The sequence below is a fragment of the Anoplopoma fimbria genome, chromosome 15 (assembly GCF_027596085.1).
Source record: "Anoplopoma fimbria isolate UVic2021 breed Golden Eagle Sablefish chromosome 15, Afim_UVic_2022, whole genome shotgun sequence".
Classification (NCBI taxonomy): domain Eukaryota; kingdom Metazoa; phylum Chordata; class Actinopteri; order Perciformes; family Anoplopomatidae; genus Anoplopoma; species Anoplopoma fimbria.
This window is the reverse complement of record NC_072463.1, coordinates 22,672,196-22,683,488: the sequence shown is the minus strand read 5'-3', so window position 1 is coordinate 22,683,488 and position 11,293 is coordinate 22,672,196.

The following is an 11,293-nucleotide window of genomic DNA, read 5'->3' as shown; positions in this document are numbered from 1 at the left end:
ATGGCTTCTATTCACATGCAAACATCGCATGGCGCGTTGAAGTGCTTTTAATCTCACAAACACCCCACGCGTGAAAGCAGTCGCAGTCGCTGAATGAGCTGTCAAGGCATTAAAAGCGGTTCGGGTCAGTCTGTGCTTTTGAGGCCTTCTCCGTCAGTCACACTTGAGTTTGGTCGAAATTGTTGACACCTTTGTTGAAACACGTTTTCCTTGCTCGTATGTTTCACTCAGGGGCCATGCTTTTTTATGTGAATGGGAGTTGTTTGAACCTTTATGCTGCATTGTTAGCCGACGTGGTCTCTCTGTATCATCCCTCAAGTATCTACAACCTTAGTAACAGTAACACACTTAAAGTAAGTTGCTAATAAGTGACATTATATTTTGTATGCTGTTTTATAATTTGATTCAGACCTAATTACACTGTGTTATACACCTGGCACTAGCCCTCACTACCACATTCCTCTGTCTTTAAAGTCTTGGCCCGGGCATCAAAGCCGCCTGGTTTTGATGATATTTTGGCACTGCTTAGTGTTGGCTGCAACTTAAATGGGATTAGAGTGTTGCACGTTAAAAGAAAAAAAGGGCCGCTGCTCTTCATCTCAGCAGAACAGGATATTATGAGTACTTTTCAATGTCAAAACTTATAGGAGAACTTCTAACATATTAGGGGAAACTGCAAAACAGGAAACGGTCCACAGGGTCTCTACATACACCATGTGTTACCATCAAATACTTCATCCTCAGCTATTCTGATGCATCAATATTATATAAATATGTACCAGACTACATTCAGCACCGACCCTTTAACAGTGCAGTCCAGTAAGGGTCCAGTCAAGTGCACACTCTTTGGACAGCACCTTGACAGAACATGCCAACGTTATCACATGCTAAATTGGGTTGATATATTGATAGTCAGCACACCAGATGTCCCAATAACTCAAAAGAAAAAAACACTTTTCATTACACCTGATGGTAATGGCAGAACTTGCAGAAAAGTGAATGGTAGAAGCTTGTATAAAAATGAAAATGAATTCAGTACACAATGTTCACAGATGTGCATTTTCATCGTTTGCTAACTGCCAATTCATGGCTTATTCTGTTCCTGATTAGTTAAAAAAAAGAAGCTTGGATTCCTTTTTTGCGGTGATATTGATTTTTCATGAGGCTGGAAGAGTTGTAGCATTCTCTGGCTGTCTCAGTGACTAAAAAAGTATTTTTTTAAAGCTGCTTTTGGTCTTTTTTTGACTGCTATATCACTATGTAGCAAGACTACTAAACTCACTCTCAGACACATAGCTCAATGTAACATTGGCCCATTAACTCATGGCTTCATATTGATCCACGATAAGGCTGGAACAGCACAAATGATGCAACACGAGCCCACATCCAAGACACAGAGAGCAACATCAGCATCCTATTGGAGAAGCATTTCCAGTCTCCAAACATATGTCCAAAATTCACTTTATTCACTTTTAGTTATTGTATAATTAATTGTTATAATCTGTTTGCTCAATAACACCATTGTTATTATTAATGGCGTTGTTACTTTATTGCTGCTGTTTGTTTGTTACGCTTGACATTTGTGTCATGATGAACTGAAATTGTTGCTCAAGCAGAGACGCAAATGAAAGATCTCATAATTGTACAAATAAAAAGCGTTTTGAGAAAAGAATGTCTCTTGTATAATTTATTAAAAAAGCATTTTCTGTTTGATCTTTTTTTTCTCGTGTACATAAAAGGCTCCTGCTCGTTTTCATCATCACTGAGTCTTTCTCTGAGCTTCAGTGATGGAATACAAGTGCAAATAGGCCAATCAGTGCTGAAATGATTCCATCCCAATTAATATGCAACCCATAGTTTATGTATGCAACAATTAATGTGCTTCATTATTGATAATTAAAATCAACTAGCTTCCTGCTGTGTTTGTGAAGTTCTGATGTTGAAAAACCCGACTGGTTATGCTACAAACATTTCTGATATTTTTCTGACATAATCATCAAGGAAAGCAAAGTGTTTACTGATAATGTTAATCTGAGCGCATTAATACTTGACATTTTATTATGAACACAGTACTTTTGTTCATATCAGGCTTCTCATCCCAGTAGGAGAACACTCATTTAAACATTTATTTTTGAAATCAATTGATTGGTTTTATAATACCTGGTCCCAGGGGGTGCTGCAACTATGTCGGCATTCCTACTGCCCGTGCCATTTACCATGAATAATAATATAAAATAAAAACACATATTTACTACATTCTTTTAAAAAGGTCATGGGGAAATTACTTGTAAACTGTAGAGCACCAACACAGAGTTTTAATAGTCTTTACCTAAAGTGGACTTCCCTGATACTTTTATCCTCTGTGGCCACTGCCATACAATGACTGTTGCACCAGTGCTATGTGCAATAAAACTTATGGTATTTTTTAAAAAAAAGGGGTGCATCTACCTTTAATCATGCTGCTTCAATGCACCACCCAGACCCTATGCTAAGTGACACAAATCAAACGCACTCAGGATGTCGTCAGGTGATCAACAGGTGCAGCAGGGCCTGGTGTGCATGCTTAATGCAAAAAAAATAAAAAAAAAAATGCTCATGGTGGATCCTGCAGGTGATTCCTCTCTGCTGCTTTATGACAATAAGCTGATCACAAATGTTGTGTCTGCAGAGCGTCCTCCAGGTCTTCCATGTTTGAACACGTTGATGGTGGCAGTGGGACCACAGGTGGCTGAATGTGGGCTGAATATACACTTAAACACTGGAGATGGACGATCTGACCACCTGAACCTGGATCAGGTTGATTGAGGGAGGGCAGGTAAGTGAAACAGCAAACCTATGGCTCTGCTCGGAGCCTGTTTTTATGGCTGCAGCCACTCTGGAGTTGAATGTTTGTACAATACATGCATGTTTTTGGTGCTTTGGCAATGTTTTGTTCTGCTGTCAAGCTGTTGGATTTCTGTACAGTGACCCTGCTCATCACACCCGTCAGCTGTTGTTATTTACTGTCGGTCATGTTTTTTTAATTGACTGAGTTTTGTCATGTTTTTCTGGGTCATTTGCACGTTAGTAAGGTTATTCTGATGTAATTGATAAGCAGTCACATGTGCAGGATGCAGTGCTGTCTATGGGGATTTAATATATCCTGGTTTGGACACAAGGCCTCTGTTATGATGTCATTTTATGTTGATGCACTTAGTTTTGCAGCATTTTGACAACATAAATGCTGATATGTTTGTTTGTTTTTACTCTCCCTCTACTCCCACTTTGTTTTATTTCGTTTATTCTGAGTAGTTTTTAACTGACCTACTTTTTAGTTGGCCAGTTGTACAGGTACATTTTTACACAAAGTGATTTTACTTTACTACTTTGGGTAAAAAAAAAATAAAAAAATCTTTATAGTTCTTATACTTGAGTAACATATTCTAGTAGCCTATTCTTTTCATCCCTGGTTAACGCCATTCATATTCATGATGCCGGCTCCAGGTCATACTTTGTTTCATGGAGAATAATAACAGCAACTTAAGAGTTACAATAAGACAAGTCTTGTTTGATGTGAATTTGAAAGTTGTAGGTAGTTAGTTAGTCCGTATAGAGGACCTAATCTCACCTGGTAAATGTTTTCTTTTTTGAGGTCACTAATAGAAATACATGCTGACACAAAGAGGACATTATTGCTTAATGGCTGTCGCACAGAAACATACTCTCCTCCTCTGCAACTTTATTTCTTGCTTGCTGAGCCGTCCTTCATCCTATTATTAATAATAATTAGACCATAACCATTTACTCATTTATTCTGGACTAGAAGGGCACTTCAGTCAGAGAGAGCAGTGGCTTGAGAAACAAAAGCATACCCATACACATACACTGGCATCCATCACACACACACACACACACACACACACACACACACACACACACACACACACACACACACACACACACACACACATACACTGGCATCCATCCACACACAAACACACACACGCTGCTGTAACAAACACATGCACAGCAGTCATTACCCATGCAGCAGGACATACATCAAGACTACCCTGTGGACATCAAAGATCAAATTACACCTCCCAGTATGAGACACATTGATAACCCCGATGTCAGTAGGAATCCAATCAAAATCTAAATTGTGCCCCACTAAAACGGCCCCCTTGATTAGTTCTCCAATAAAATCCATTTCCTGCCCTCGTGCCTATTTTAGGCAGTTTATTTCCCCTGTGGTATCAAGCAATAGGCCCTGCCCAGGACTCCCATCTCAGAAGGCCTGGTGTGATGTGTGTCTGTCTGGAGTGCTTTACGGGAGCTTGATGCTGCTGTCCGCCCCCGACCATTCCCAATGATTACACGAACCCTACTGTTAGCTTTTCCAATAGTCACTGCTGGCTCAACCTTTTGTGTCCACCCTGGGCAGAACTAAATGGGCAGCGCTTTCAGAAAATTGTGGCACTTTTTTGGGTTATGTTTATCTTATTGTCCTGAACTGTGGAGCTATCTTACAGAGATAAATTGCACAGATATCCATCTAGTCTAGTCTCCATCACAGGAGTGGTGCCATGATTGATTCACCCACAAAAAAAAGTTTCGACTCCTGATAAGTAGTCTTATATTTCACTACAGTGGACAGAAGTTGTGTCTGGACCTGTATTACCATTATTACATGCAGCAAGTTTTATATAAATTCAACTGTAGCGCTTCAAGTAATATTTCTCTTTTGCTGAGCTTTCATGCTTATTATACTCATCTCTTTGTTATTCATTTGGTGCACATGTGTCCCCTCGAGTACATATTTGCCATTGATGTTTTTCTTTATTTCTGACTCTATAATTTGCTGTTAAGCACAAACTATGTCTTGAAAATTACCCCAGAGTATAGGACTGATTGTTCAATCCAAATTCTTTCCCTTAAATGTAAAGAGGGAGACTTTTGGAGCACTGGAAGGAAATAACTGATTGTTGATTGCAGTGTTTAGTTGACTGTATATGGTAGTTAAAGTACAGCATGGAATACACAGTATACTGTAAGTAATCAGGTTACACATTACCAATCATACTTTCTCTTACAAAAAACGAGTTTGAGTAGGATTGTCCAGAGGGCTCAGTTGTTCAGTCATTTGAGGAATACCACTGAGTGCTTCTACTACTATTGTGAAAAAGTTTGTGGCTGGGGAGGGAGCTTTCTAAAGTAACCCATGTCATCAGCACGGCTTGGGCTCGAGACATCAAATTCTTAACAAAAAGGATGAATTATTTTCATTTAAAAATGCAAAATGCAATAAAAAATATAGAATAAAAAATAAATAAAAATCCATTATGTTTTTGAGATCCTAGAGACCTTCTCCCTTTTTTAACAGCTCCAAAATCAAAAATAACGTCATAGTGTTATCAGTTTGATGACGTTTCTTAACTTTATGACAACTGCTCATAAACATGATTTTGAACCCGTGGCATGCTTTAAAAGTTTGCCACATAAAATTAATTCTGTTTGAAAGTCTTATGCCTTATTTACTCTCCTGCGGCGGTACTCCTGTGCAGGCACCTCTCACACACGAGAGGCATATATAGTCCTGCAGCCGATTGCACTTAGCATGTCATTTATTTTTGATTTGGACCAGTGGTTTGAAATCGGCTTTCAAGGCGGTCTTTGATTTATTTGATTTAATAAGTGTGATTCAATAGTTCCATATAAGTTTGGCCAAACACACTGCGGGCTGGGAAAAAAAAAATATGGAAGAGTTGGATGATGAGGAGGACCTCCTATGCCTAGAATTAATAAGGTAGTACTTTGTTGTAGTATGTATGAAAGGCACTCGTCCAAAAAAATTCCACTCCCGAAGTGCACGGTGCGTCTCATAAGACTTTAACAGGCTTTTCTGCTCTATATATTTTTTTAATGTAGCTCTTCCTCCTAAATACCTCTCTGGGTTCTAAACGAAAGTACCATCACTCTGAAGGATAACATACTGTACATGTCTTTTGTCTACATCATAAATATTCATTATGATTCCAGTGTTACTGACTGGAAGATAATTTGACCAAAAAGGAGACATTCACTGTTTCTGCTGAGCAACACCAAATATATTGCCCTATTGACCTGTATCTCTTTTGAGGTAAGGCAGTGAAGGGTTAATCGTCACTAATCCTCCATCTTCTATAGAGGAGTGATTTATCATTGGACTTGACAAAAGGTAATTTGTTTACTCATAGATCCGCCCCTTTAAATATACACCCTACTGCCTGGTCCCGATTCAATCTGTCTTTGGCCGGTCAAAGTAGGTGACAACTTGACATGTTGACTCGTCTACGTAATTGTGTGTCACGCATATAAAGTTTACTAAAATGGAAATTGACCATCCAGGGATGTTTTACAGCGGGATTACCCAATTCACTGTATTGACATTATTGACCCCTTTACAGGCCAGAGAAGGTATTCTGGTGACCTCAGCCAGTAAACACATTGGAGGAGATCAATATGACAAAGTCAGAGTTCACTGGGCTTCCCTGGCCAGGTTGATTGCGGAAAGAACTCCATTAAAAGTTTCCAAGGCCCTAAAGTCAAACACGATTTGGCTCAGACGTCAGAAAGCGTCTGCAGGAAAACCAGAAGGCACGTCAGTGGTAATGGAGTTTGTTTTGGGGGCTTTAATTGCAGGTGCACACATGCCAATAACTCAAAGAGGTCTGCACAGGGAGAATTTCTTAAAGGGAGCAAGTGTGTCTGAGATTAAAGTCCAAGGACTGAACTTAACTAAAAACCTGTCCAAACCACAGATTTCTAGCCCGGTGACATCTTCGTCACCATTGACAGCTGTCCTGTTAGATCTGTGGCTGTGTCGCAGCAGCACAGCACAAAGCTTCGAGCCACTCAGCCCTCGGCAGCTCAGTGTTATTACTTACAGAGAAGTTTTTTTGGGGTGACACCTCTTTATGAGGACACCTGCCACAGTCATTACTCTAATTGTCCGTTTTGTCTCGAGAATGAAGGGCACACAGAATGAAATTAGGCACTCGAGTTGCCACCACAGTGTTGATTCGATTCAGTAGTCAAACTTGGGAGGTCTGCAGTAATTGCATTCACAAATCGAGCCCCCCCCTCCCTCACACACGCTGCCATCGCCTCCTGATGAAGGCAGCGTTTCTTGTATTCTTCCCGTTTTTCTCCACCAGCCACAACTCCACACACTCCTCATCAGTCACCCACTCCCCCCTTCTCACCGACTCCTCCGTCATCCCTTCATCCCCTCCGTCTGCAGCCAAGACTCGCTTTCCCCCTATTTACGAAGATAAAGCCATAATGGCTCCCTTTGTGCTACTGACGGCCACTCAGCCGTGCCAGCCCCAGTCAACAGATAAATATTTCTTTTCACTGTTTTTCTTTTTTTTCCCGCGAGCTAGCCTCTATTAGCACACGTTACAGTTGTTTAATGAATTTCCTCTGTGACCTTTGCTCTGCTCGCCCCCTTTTAAGGGATTTCACTAATTTAAGTGTGTGTGTGTGTGTGTGTGTGTGTGTGTGTGTGTGTGTGTGTGTGTGTGTGTGTGTGTGTGTGTGTGTGTGTGTGTGTGTGTGTGTGTGTGTGTGTGTGTGTGTGTGTGTGTGTGTGTGTGTGTGTGTGTGTGTGTGTGTGTGTGTGTGTGTGTGTGTGTGTGTGTGTGTGTGTGCTGGTGGGATTCAGGATCGGTGGTGTGACATGTTTTGTTTGCTGACTGATAAATGGATGTATAATGCAAGTAGATAAAGGTTTGCAAAGGGGATGGAGCTGGTGTTGGGATGAGAAGAGGCAAGGAGTACACCCCCCATCACTTCCCCCAAGCTGTCCAAAGCTGTGACATGTGGGCTGACACTCTGTCCCTCTCTTCGTTTCCCCCCCTCCGTCTCCCCTTTCTCCCTCCTTCCCTCCCCCTCGTTCTGTAGATAGATATTTTTATTCCTTGGCACCTCAGTGTAGATAGGCCATTGGGCTCCTGTCTGCTGGGGCAGCTGGCTGGGGGTTGGAAAGGGATGAAGGATAAGTAGATTCAATCGGGCATTGCAAATCAACTTTTCCACCAGCATCCTGGGAAGACCCGATAATACAGGTTTCTAATATCTGACCTGTCTGGCAGAAAGAGAGGGGGAGAGAGAGAGGGAGTGACGGGAGGAGAAAGGTAAAGCGGAGAGCAATGGAGGCAAGAGGAGAGCAATGAACACATTGATTTGATGCGGCTAATAGTTCTGCCGTTGATAAGCACACTGGCGCCAGTCGGTAAAAATGAAAGGCTCGCAACAGAGTGAAATAAATTGGGTCGAGCCTTTTTTTTGCCTCACTCCCGTCAGAGTTTGGACGTGTATCAGAGGGGTTTGGCAGACGGGGCATCAGCAAGGTTTCCTGTTTGTGTCTCTCCACCTGTCAGCCTTCATCCACACTCTGAATACTGTTATCACTGCTGTTTCCAAAACTCAAAACACATTCGGGGCTGCTTATGCAAGTCAAACTCAGATCGGTGAAGGAGAGAAACAAGACGGTGGGAGCATAGCGGTGCGAGGCCTGCAGTATGAGCGGGTGTTGACAATATGGCAAGACTGGACTGTAAGCGTGGCATGTGAGGGACACTGCTTCAAACTGTGGCTTAATTAACATGCATGAAACATTTCACATCACATCACTGATTTTGAGGACGTACTTTAATACAACAATTTAATGGGATCGATCAAATATGGGTCGGTAAGATACCGAGCTTTGGAAGTAATGTTTAAATATAATTTTAGGTTTATCACCTCTGAATAAACCTGTGAAAAAAATCACCATGAGAAATTCAGGTTTATGAATATGTAGAAAGGATTTGAGATTTTATGCCCAAAATATGTCAATAGTCAAAATCTTAATAAGGGATGCACCGATCTCATTCTTTCAGTCTGCAATACCTGAGCTGATTCCAAGTACCGATCCAATACCAGTGTTAAATTAATGAGCTGCATCCCTCACTGCGTGGAAGAGACTGGAATCATTCTTTCATGTTTCAGGCAACAGCAGGCTTGACTTAAACCTCGATTTCTAAACTGTAACAGGTTAATGTATAGATATACGGAATTGTTTTTATTTAAATAATGGTTTCCAATACCAGATCAGCCTTTTATCACCCCTTCTAGATACAGCTATTTGATTCAGAATCGGACCAATATCTGATATCAGTATTGGTATCAGTGCACCCCTAATCTTACTGAACCTTATTTGTGCTAGGCTTGGGTTCTCGTACAGTATTAAGGTACAGCAGAGTATTAAGAAAATCCAGACGGTGTGATTTTCAATACCGTCATGAATACAGATCCTCCACTTTTTATGATGCGGATTTTGATGCTATATATTGTTGTGCACAGCACCAAGCCAGCAGAGGTCTGTCTACGGTGATCTGAGGCAGCTGAAAGATGGGCGACTGAGTGTTTTAGGTTTAGTCTTCTTTAAACTACAAAAAGAGTTTATAGCCACATCATTTTATTCAACTGCCAGTCTGCCACCCGCCCCACGCCTATCATCGCCGTTCAGCCCACTGATGTGTCTGTTTAGGATATTTGTCGGTGAATAAATGCTTCAACCCCTGTGACTTGCTGCTGACCTGATGCTGATGAAAGCCACAACACTGGCTCAGGCTCTTAAGCTGGGCTGGCTTTTAAGGTAGACCAGCTACTCCCATTTAAGGGCCGTCATGCCGACATATACTGTCATATACCAGCCCGTTCTCATTTCCAGGGCCTTAAACACAGACTCTTTGTCACTCCCCTTGGCGTCTGATACCGTTGCATAAGGCACACTTTAGCGTCTGTATGAGACACACCAGGCTTTCAAGTCACTACAATGTAAACCTGTTCGCATCATTATTAGACACTCAGAGAAAGTGCTACCGAAGCGTGTTGACGTAGTTTAAAGCACAAAAAAAAAAAAAAAACAGAGTAGGTGGATGGGTCAAACAAACACAGACTTTCAAGCACCGGTGTTTGAGTCCCAACATTATATCAGTGATGTTTGGGATGTGTATTCCGTACTTGCGTTTCGTTGTTTACGTTTTATTTATTTTACGTAGTTATTTTAAGCCCAACCGTGCAAGTGTTACAACAGTAACCGATGCGTTTAATGCCCAGTATGTTACACTAAATGCCAGTATGTGACTAGTTGGAATGAGAATATGTTGTACATACCATCATATGCCATCATATACTGTAAACCCTGGTGAAATGTTAGATGAAGGTATGAAAAACCGGCCACTGCTCGAGCTTCATTTTGAGCCCATACATTGACCAGGTAAAAAACAAAAACTTATTTTATGCTTTCAGCTGACAGGTTGTAACCAAACAGACCCGCTCCTCCCCGAGGTGTTTGTGTAAAAACCTCCCTAGATCCGGCCTGCTGAGACAGGCGGGGCAGAACCTGCTGTGTCTGTCCAGCCTGCTCTCAGTGTGACAGTGCAGACACTGCCACTCTGACCTTTCCTGACGCTACCAGGTACGACGGAGCCAATACCAGCGCTAACGAGACAGTGACATAGCTTGACAGCCGGGGGTGGCACGCAATTATTCCACCGAAGAAAACTGCTTGTTGGCGTGCGTCTGTGTGTGTGTATGTATGTAGGTGAAGTTTGTGTTTGTGAAGCCAGGGAAAAAGACTCAAAGAGCGCATGCTTGTGTCACTAACTCCAGCAGGTCCCTGTGTAGTCATCGAAGCTGCATTGTTCTTATTAATGATTGATGTGTTCAAATCTCGGTAGAACTGCCCTGTCAGATTACCAACACAGGTGAGTTTCAATCAACATGAGCTCAGTCACCTAGAATGCCTTGCATTGCGTAGGGGTTCTGATCTCAGAATAGCCTGGCCTTGCCTGCTCCCGGGATTGCCCGATGTGACTCATTTATTGACTTCCTTGTCAGCTGTGCTGTTTGAAGTCAGGGTTTTGGCCATAAGCAATTTACTTTTTTCTCTCCACACTATTGAAAAAAATCCCCAACCTTGAGGAGAATGATGGGCTCACTGTATCCATGTCGATGCTCAGATTTAGTAGGATGTGAATGGTTATACCATCGTGTCACATGCCAGTATCACTATACACCTATACGAGTCATCAGAATTCACGTTTTGTTGTGCTTTGCTTGAGTTCAGCCATTTACATTTCTTTGTCAGAGGATTATCTCATAAATAGATGGATTAGATTCATCTTCATCTGATTAACAACAGTTAATTAGCTGAATAAGCTACTCATCCACTGGTGTTGTTCTCCTGGAACATTTCAGATGAGGTGACTTTGAGAATTGTGTCAGT